An 8,419-nucleotide genomic window follows, 5' to 3' on the forward strand; every position below is an offset into this window, starting at 1 on the left:
ACAGGGACTCACCCTCGATCCTGTACAAGAGATGTTTTATGTGGCATAATTTATTGTTTTATTGGTTTTTATCTGACATGTTTTATTGTTTTATTCCTATTATTTAAACCATTTACCTTTCTTTTAAAACATACATGGACTTTTTACACAACACACAAACACAAGAAACTTTTAACAGTAAATAATGTGTCCCTTTTAATATGTGTAAAAATGTGATCTAAAAGAAAAAATGTACATGCAAATGGAAATAATGGAATGACACTGTGACAATAAAACTTTTCGAAAGAAAGAAAAAATCTGTTCTTATCAGTTTAATATCTGATACGTGCCCTACCCGGGCACCACATATTAAATTGATTTTTGGTCCTGGGAGATGGAATAGGGGCTTGCTCCGTCCACTCCACGCATCGACCCGGTATTGCAGTACTTCTGGGAACGGTGCACCCTCCTAAAGTGTTCAATGAAAGAAATGTAGTGGTCTTGTGTGGCAGACGGTGATAATGGAGCTAGTGTGAGTGGGTGTTGTAGGTGATCATGTGCTATACTAGCCTGGGTAGAATTGTGGTGTAAAAACAAGACAAAAAGGAACCCCTGTTCCTCTGTCGGTTTAACATCTGATCCGTCCACTATTCGGGGACGGCGCATTATGTACATTTATGGCTCATGGAGCCGGATGCGGAGCGTGCAAAAAAAAAAAAAAAAGCCCCTTTTTTGACTGGCAAACCGCTGGTGAGGATTGGGGAGAGGGACAGGGTGCTTCTGACTGAAGGCCTGGGAATTCATACTTACCTGGCAGGGGAGACACCATGATCAGGAAGGTGGTTCACCCAGGGCGAGGCTTGGCCATTGCACTCTGGATTGTGCTGACCCCTGCGAATTCCCCAAATGTGGGAATCTCGACTGCATAATTTATGGTAGTGGGGGACTGCGTTCGCGCTCTCCCCTGGACAACACTGGTTAAAAGGGCAGATTGTTAAAGCTCCACTTGAGGTTCTTTTGTTTTGTTTTTTTTCTCCACTTCTTCAATATCCAGAGGCAGTCCAGAGAGTTGAACTGCGGCGGTTGCTCGAGAGATACGAAACAGTCTAGGACCGGTCTGTGTGAGGAGGGTTTTCTTTTTTCTCCTCAATTCTTCAAATAGTCTCCAATATTTGACGGACGACTTAGTTCACAGCAGTTGTCCTGGAGGCAAAGTTGTTCGGAATGAGGAGTTCTATCATGTGGTATGAAAACATTGTGCACGTGTGAAACGTCACGTGATACACAGCCACCCATGTTGTGTTTTTTTCTGTTTACAGCGCCACCAAGTGGCCAGTCGCCGCATTCCTCTTCACGTGACCACGGGCTGAGCCCGTACACAGGTGTACCGAGTTGGGTGCAATTGTCTCATTCCGTTGGAGAGTTATAGCCGTTCAAGTAAAGCCCGCCTCGCCCACCCCCAACGTTTTGGCGTACCGTCGCCAACGTGGATGGAAATTCCAACTGTTTCCCGATCCCTGTTGGCAGTCAGACTCCAGAGAATCTTTCTGCACCGGTTTGGGTCAGATCGGGCAAAAAACCTAGGACTAGTGTGCAAAAGTAGGTTTTTCAGAAAATCCAAAATACCCGAAAATCTCGCCAGCGCGACCACCCAATCCGAGGCATGCATCTTGTTCGGCTCGAGCCAAGGATTCCGGTGATGTAAGACACTTGGGTCTGCGACCGACGGTCGAGGAGTTACGAGCCATTTCGTACTTTTGATCGCTGCAGCGCCACCTTGGGGCCGATCGGGGCGAGCCTTGGTGAGGTTGTAGTACCGGGCCGGTCCTACCATCCCTCAGAGTTTCAAGTCTCTACCACGGACGCTTTGGTCTGCCCGCTCACTTTTAAGGCGGAATGTTGATGATCCAAAATCCCAGGTTGCACTCCAGAGTGTCTTTGCTGTGCACTCTGTTGTGATCCATTTTCGGTGTCAACCAATCTGAGCTGAGCTTGTTTGCCGGCGACCTTAGACCCTCTCGCCGCGGCCCAGGTGGGCGTGGCCTTTGCCGGCTCCCCCGCCTCGGCGTCGCTGCGTCATCGCTTCTCGGCCTTTTGGCTAAGATCAAGTGTCTGGTCCCAAGGTAGAGACAGCGATCGCCTCTTGGAGGTTTTTCCGGCTCGGGTCCTTCCGTGACTTGAGCCTCAAACTTTTGAGAGGTACATTGATCCAGCTGCTTTTATTCCGGTTCGGTTTTAAGGTAAGACCTTTTTATCTATTTATTTATTTATTTATTTATTTATTGTTTTAAGTTTTAGGCTGTTGGTGCCTCCACCATGTCGGCTGCCCGTGCCGGCATGCGGAGGCACCACAGCGTGCGGTTTTTATTTAAAGAGGTGAATGGTAAGCTCCTGGGGTTGTCACGTCTTGACTTCTCCAGGAAGCTGATCCAGAAAACCCTCAATTTTAAACCTGATGACTTGAACTGCTTGGTAACTCTCCCCCTGAACAAAGGTTTTGATTTAAGTTTCAAAAGCGCTTCCCTGTTAACTGAATTCTGGCAAAGGTTTGATGCATGCAAAGCCCAGTTTTCAATGTTTACTGTGGAAAAACTTTCTGACAATTCACTTAAAACCGTGATTGTCAGGATGTTTAATGAAACTGTGAATGGAGAAGACATTTGTGTCTGGTTGGGTAGATTTTGCACTGTTCGGGGGCAACCAGTCAAAGTGTTAGATGAAGACGGCATCTGGAATTGCTCCTGGCGAATTCCCATTAAACAATGGGAAGACGCCGGGGGCTACCAGGGCCTGAAACACCTACCTTCAATGATTGTGTTGGGAGAGAACAGAGGCTACATTCACTATCAAGGAATGCCTAAATTGTGCAGAAAGTGTGGGAGAATGGGGCATTTAGCCGATGCATGCAATGAATTAACATGTGGGAAGTGTAGAGGAATTGGTCATACTTTTGAAGAATGTACCATTGGCAGAAGGTGTAATCTTTGTGGTGAAACTAACCATCTCTACAGAGATTGCCCTAAAAGTTTTGCCAACAAATTGAAAGGTAACAAAATGGCCGCCCCACATGTGGAACAAACAAAAGAGCAAAGGAAGGAGGAGGCGGTCCCTGAGGTTTTGGCGGGAAATTCTATTTCCCAGCCAGCCTCAGGGAGTGGGCAGGAGGAAGGAAGTGGGGCGGCCATAGGGGCGGAGCCAAGTTTTAACAGCAAACAGAGTGAGGAAGCCGTTCCCCAACAAGAGATAAGCGAAAACAAAATAGAGGAGGAGGATGTAACGGCTTCCTCGCTCTACACCGTATCGGAGGTTAGCGTGGTGGATAGTGGGGGTGAATCCGAGGGTTCACTTCCCAATGCTCAGGTGCAAAAAAGGTCTGCGAGATCTCCTCTGCTTCAAACAGAGGAGAAAAGGCTGCGGGCATCGCTCCGGCTAGATAGTACCTCCTTGGTAGATCTAGACCGTGTGTGGCCCGCAGATTCTCCCAATGAAGTCTCCTTTTTGCACGTTAAGCTAATAACATCGTCGCCGAAGGATCCACAAGAGGCCCTCTCTGTGGACTCCAAGGTGACGAGCATTTGCCCTCCTGATCCCAGTTTTTCTGGGGAAAAGGAGAAGCAAGTGATACATGACATAACATGATTTTAATGTAACTTTCTGCAGTCTTTTGGTTTTATTCTTCTATTAATGCTTGTATTTTTAACCATACTGCTCATGGCCCTCACTATCTCTACAATCAATGTGAGAAGTGTGAGGTCTACTCTGCGAGCACAGAGTGTGTTATCCTTTTTAAAAACTTTTAAGTCAGATGTGTTTTTATTGCAAGAATGTGGTTTGCCTTTTTTAACAAATTACAGGAAGTGGGAGGAGATTTGGACCCCAGGATTTTCCATTTGGAGTGGGTCCAATTTTAACAAAAATGACGGTGTTGCTATTTTAATCAAAAATCCCAACCTTTTGGTGAAGGGCAGCACTGTGGTGAGGGACGGGCGGGCAATTTTAGCAAATCTGACTTTTTTAGGTAAGGATCTTAATATTTTAAATATGTATGGTTTTACAGAAAAAAATAACAGGTATGAGCTTTTAGAAGACTCGCAACCCCACATGCTAGGCAGGGCTCCCCTAGTGGTAGCAGGGGATTTTAATTGTGTTTTATCAAAAAATGACAGAAAGAGGGTAGGAGATGATTTTAAGGTAGACAAGACATCGGTTTTATTACAAAATATAGTCAAAGATTTTAAGTTAGTCGACTGTTTTAAAACAATGCATCAAAGAGAGGAGGGCTTCACCTGGTTCAGTGGTGACGGTGCCAGAGCCTCTCGAATTGACTATGTTTTTACAAGGGACCTCCCGCCGACCGATGCTACATTGACCCCCCTCTTTTTTTCCGATCACATGATGCTGTCTTGCACTCTTTCACTTCCCACGGGTGTGACTGCAGGGGGAGGGCTGTGGAAGCTGAACTGTTCCCTGTTAGAAGACGAGGAAGTGGTAAAAGAGTATAGGGAGCAGTTCAGCCAATGGCAGACCCTCCAGGACTTTTATGACTCACGTGCACAGTGGTGGGAGATGGTGAAACATAGGACAGGACGGTTTTTTAAACAAATTGGGAGAGAAAAAAAGAATAAAGAAAAAAGACGCATGATGGGGTTGCAAAAAAGACTGCAGAGATATTTTAACCTTTTAAACAATGGATTGGATTTTACAAATGAAATAAAAGAAGTAAAGAAAGAAATGTCAGATCTGTCTGAAATAAAGAGCAAAGGTGTCATTTTAAGATGTAAAGAAAGGGAGTTAGAGGAAGGAGAGAAGTGTACCAGATATTTTTTTAAAAAGACAATAGCTCGGGGAGGGTCCATTAATGCTTTAAAAACTTTTAGAGGGGAGGAAGTAAACACAACTGACCGGATTTTAGGGGAAATTGAAAGTTTTTACAGTAATTTATATGACACTAAAGAGGTACACAATGGCACCTTAGAGGACGTTTTAGGGGTTTTAGATAAAAAAGTTAAGAGTCCAAATGTGCTTTTATCCCAGGATTTTAATCTTTTAGAGTTGACAAAAGCTGTAAAGGGTTTTAAGAAGGGGAAGTCACCGGGCATGGACGGACTCCCCTTTGAGTTTTACCTGACTTTCTGGGACATTTTAGCACACGACTTACTTACAGTTTTTAAAGAATTTGAGACTCTTGACAGACTTCCAGACAGCTTTAGAGTAGGGATAGTTACACTACTGTACAAAAAAGGAGACAAGACTGACTTAAGAAACTGGCGACCAATCACTCTTTTAAATTATGATTGTAAACTTTTTAGTAAAATTTTAGCTACACGCATGTCGACCGTTTTAGAGGACGTAATCCACCTGGATCAAGCTTGCGCTGTGCCCGGCAGGAAGATCACGGACAGCCTAATACTGATCAGAGACGCCATCTGTTATGCGAGAGACAGAAACATTCGGCTTGTAGTCCTAAATTTAGACTTCGAAAAAGCATTTGATCGAGTTTCGCACCAGTACCTCCTTCAGGTACTGCAAAAAATGGGCTTTTCTGAGAGGTTTCTAGCTTGGGTGGGACTGCTGTATGAGGACTTAGGCAGCAAAATTCTTGTAAATGGGCATCTTACCAAAGCTGTAAATATCCGCAGCGGTGTCCGTCAGGGGTGTCCCTTATCTCCCCTTCTGTACGTGGCTTGTATTGAGCCACTGGCACAAATCTTGAGAAGGGATAAATGGATTAAAGGACTAGACATCCCAGGAACTGGTGGACTGACGGCGACCTGTGTTTTATATATGGACGACGTGACCCTTTTAGCGACTGACCTTTTATCGGTACGAAGAGCAATGGACTTGACTGACTGGTACGGTCGGGCCTCGGGCGCCAAGCTTAACAGGAGTAAGTCCGAGGCCCTGCTCTTCGGGCCGTGGGGGAACGTTGACAAAGGCGGACTAGATTTGGATTTTAAAGATAATAATTTGAAAATTTTAGGTGTGAAATTTGACAGGGAGGGTGGAGGACAGGGTAACTGGACTGACATGTTAGGGAAAGTTAGGCAAAGACTGGGCTTTTGGGGACTAAGACAACTGACGCTAGAAGGCAAGATTTTAATTTTTAAAGCTGTGATTTTACCACTGATTTTACTTGTCTGTTCTGTTTTTAGTCCCCCAAGACGATTCCTAGCCAAGTTGGAGAGGGCGGTATTTTATTTCCTGTGGGGGTCCAAGTGGGAAAGACTCAAGAGGGAGGTCGTCAAAAAGAAAAAAGAGAATGGCGGGAAAGGCCTCCCAGACCCCCACCTGTTTTTAGGCAGCCGCTTTGCCGCCCTCCACATCCAGTATGCACTGACCCCATCCAGAGAACACAAGACAGCAGCCATGACCCGATTCTGGATGGGGTCATACCTAAGAAGCTTGAAAATTTTACCCATTGATCTTAAAAGTCCAGTGTCTTTTAATTTGTCAAAAGAACATCTTTTTATTAAGACATTTTTAAAGAAATACCTTTTAGAAACAAATGATGCCACTATTTTAACTAACCACAAGTCTCTTGTCTCTCTTGTGCAGGATCGAGAATCGGTGAGTCCAGTTCCAGGCCTCACACTAGGTGAGGCCAAAGACGTTTGGAGGAACGCAGCCCACCCAGCTCTCCAGAACAGGCTCAAGGACTTGTCGTGGATGGTGGCTCATGAGATCCTCCCGGTCAGGGCGGTCATGCACTCCAGAGGCATGGCCAAAAACCCCACCTGCCCACGGTCCGGATGTGGTTCCCCGGAGACCGTCCAACATCTGCTCTGGGAGTGCGGCGCTGCGCGGGACCTGTGGGCCAAGACCGGCCCCCTGTTTTTCCCGTGCCTGCCGGCGGGTCGGGCCCAGGTGGACTACAAGCTCGCCATCCTGGGGGTGGGTCAGGGCTTGAAGGAGTTGACACCACCAACGTTTGCCTCGCTCTGGCTCACCCTCAACCATATAAAGGATGCCATCTGGGCCACCAGAAACCTGCTGGTGGGGAAACGCGTGACGGTCCCCCTCCACGCGTGCGAGCAAAGAATAAGATCAACGCTGCAGGGTGGGCCGCACGTCGTTATTCGGATGGGGGGGCCGGGGTCACACGGAGAGGGTCACCGCCACCGTACCTGGCTGCCCGTAGATGCACCCTCACCACTCTGGCTACGGGAACAGCGGGCCAGCGGGCCGGAGGAGAGGGGATCTCCGCTGGGCACTGGAAGCGGGGAGTCCGAGGCCTGTTCTGGAGACCTGGAGTGAATGGACATTCTTGATAGGGACTCACCCTCGATCCTGTACAAGAGATGTTTTATGTGGCATAATTTATTGTTTTATTGTTTTTTATCTGACATGTTTTATTGTTTTATTCCTATTATTTGAACCATTTACCTGTCTTTTAAAACATACATGGACTTTTTACACAACACACAAACACAAGAAACTTTTAACAGTAAATAATGTGTCCCTTTTAATATGTGTAAAAATGTGATCTAAAAGAAAAAATGTACATGCAAATGGAAATAATGGAATGACACTGTGACAATAAAACTTTTCGAAAGAAAAATCTGTTCTTATCAGTTTAATATCTGATACGTGCCCTACCCGGGCACCACATATTAAATTGATTTTTGGTCCTGGGAGATGGAATAGGGGCTTGCTCCGTCCACTCCACGCATCGACCCGGTATTGCAGTACTTCTGGGAACGGTGCACCCTCCTAAAGTGTTCAATGAAAGAAATGTAGTGGTCTTGTGTGGCAGACGGTGATAATGGAGCTAGTGTGAGTGGGTGTTGTAGGTGATCATGTGCTATACTAGCCTGGGTAGAATTGTGGTGTAAAAACAAGACAAAAAGGAACCCCTGTTCCTCTGTCGGTTTAACATCTGATCCGTCCACTATTCGGGGACGGCGCATTATGTACATTTATGGCTCATGGAGCCGGATGCGGAGCGTGCAAAAAAAAAAAAAAAAGCCCCTTTTTTGACTGGCAAACCGCTGGTGAGGATTGGGGAGAGGGACAGGGTGCTTCTGACTGAAGGCCTGGGAATTCATACTTACCTGGCAGGGGAGACACCATGATCAGGAAGGTGGTTCACCCAGGGCGAGGCTCGGCCATTGCACTCTGGGTTGTGCTGACCCCTGCGAATTCCCCAAATGTGGGAATCTCGACTGCATAATTTATGGTAGTGGGGGACTGCGTTCGCGCTCTCCCCTGGACAACACTGGTTAAAAGGGCAGATTGTTAAAGCTCCACTTGAGGTTCTTTTGTTTTGTTTTTTTTCTCCACTTCTTCAATATCCAGAGGCAGTCCAGAGAGTTGAACTGCGGCGGTTGCTCGAGAGATACGAAACAGTCTAGGACCGGTCTGTGTGAGGAGGGTTTTCTTTTTTCTCCTCAATTCTTCAAATAGTCTCCAATATTTGACGGACGACTTAGTTCACAGCAGT

General features: G+C 46.3%; 2 non-coding genes and 2 pseudogenes across 2 annotated transcripts; all 4 read left to right on the forward strand.

The window, feature by feature from the left end:
• The first annotated feature begins 271 nt into the window (after nucleotides 1-271).
• On the forward strand, nucleotides 272-449 carry LOC148996283 (U2 spliceosomal RNA; annotated as a pseudogene).
• Nucleotides 450-781: 332 nt separating this feature from the next.
• LOC148996284 (U1 spliceosomal RNA) lies at nucleotides 782-946 on the forward strand. The gene has a single exon (XR_016147659.1). It is a non-coding gene; the product is annotated as a U1 spliceosomal RNA (small nuclear RNA).
• Nucleotides 947-7,517: 6,571 nt separating this feature from the next.
• On the forward strand, nucleotides 7,518-7,690 carry LOC148996285 (U2 spliceosomal RNA; annotated as a pseudogene).
• A 332-nt stretch (nucleotides 7,691-8,022) lies between these two features.
• On the forward strand, nucleotides 8,023-8,187 carry LOC148996286 (U1 spliceosomal RNA). Its single transcript, XR_016149846.1, has one exon. It is a non-coding gene; the product is annotated as a U1 spliceosomal RNA (small nuclear RNA).
• Nucleotides 8,188-8,419: the final 232 nt, after the last annotated feature.

This window comes from Pimephales promelas, chromosome 2 (genome assembly GCF_988280905.1).
Source record: "Pimephales promelas chromosome 2, fPimPro1.hap1.1, whole genome shotgun sequence".
Taxonomy (NCBI): Eukaryota; Metazoa; Chordata; class Actinopteri; order Cypriniformes; family Leuciscidae; genus Pimephales; species Pimephales promelas.